Source organism: Sinocyclocheilus anshuiensis, unplaced genomic scaffold (genome assembly GCF_001515605.1).
Source record: "Sinocyclocheilus anshuiensis isolate Anshui unplaced genomic scaffold, SAMN03320099.WGS_v1.1 scaffold68, whole genome shotgun sequence".
NCBI classification, from domain to species: Eukaryota; Metazoa; Chordata; class Actinopteri; order Cypriniformes; family Cyprinidae; genus Sinocyclocheilus; species Sinocyclocheilus anshuiensis.
Window position 1 is genome coordinate 497,472 of NW_015555741.1, and position 981 is coordinate 498,452.

Consider the following 981-nt stretch of genomic DNA (forward strand, 5'->3'; position numbering starts at 1 on the left):
AAAGGATTCAGAATTAAAAAGGTCTGATGTCACAGAAGAATTTTTTTAAGTTTGACTAAGAACCTTTGATTCTTTAGAAAACCATCATATACTGGTGCTTTAAAGCAGCTAGAAACCAAAACACTGATCTGAAGAGCCTATCAAGAACCTCCAAAGAATGTTAAGATCAACTCAAGAATCTAATGTGGTAAAAACAGAAGATGGTTCATTGCTGAACTAATGAGGCTTCTGTAGAGAGACAGTTGTTCTGTCATTAGACACAGACTCTGGCCCGTAGCCAGACTCGGGCGGGTGGCAGACGCAGATAAGCAGCAGACGGTTCCACCCTTTAAGGGACGTGATGCTGAAATGAGTGTTCAGATTTAGCGGGTGTCATGCTCAGGGGGAGCTAATATGCGAATTTCCCTAAACAGACCGGGAAACCTGCACAGACAAAGAGGCAGTTTTAAACCTTAAATCCAGACAAAGGGATGCCAAACCCGTCTACACTGAGAGCGGGCGATGCAGCACAACAAAACTACAACACTTCACCTTATGATCAACTATGATCAGCGCTAACAGGCGATACAACACAATGAAAAGACTTCCGTTATAGTTAAAGTTTTTAACTTGTGCACTTGCACAATAAACTAGAGGACGTGTGATTATCTACACTTCGAACAGGAAATGTGACAAGATAGAATGATAGACAGAATGATAGAACGATAGATAGAACGATAGAACGATAGATAGAATGATAGAACGATAGTACGATAGATAGAACGATAGATAGAACGATCGATAGAACGATAGATAGAAAGATAGAACGATAGATAGAACGATAGAACGATAGATAGAATGATAGAACGATAGTACGATAGATAGAACGATCGATAGAACGATAGATAGAAAGATAGAACGATAGATAGAACGATAGAACGATAGATAGTACGATAGATAGAACGATCGATAAAACGATAGAACGATAGATAGAAAGATAGA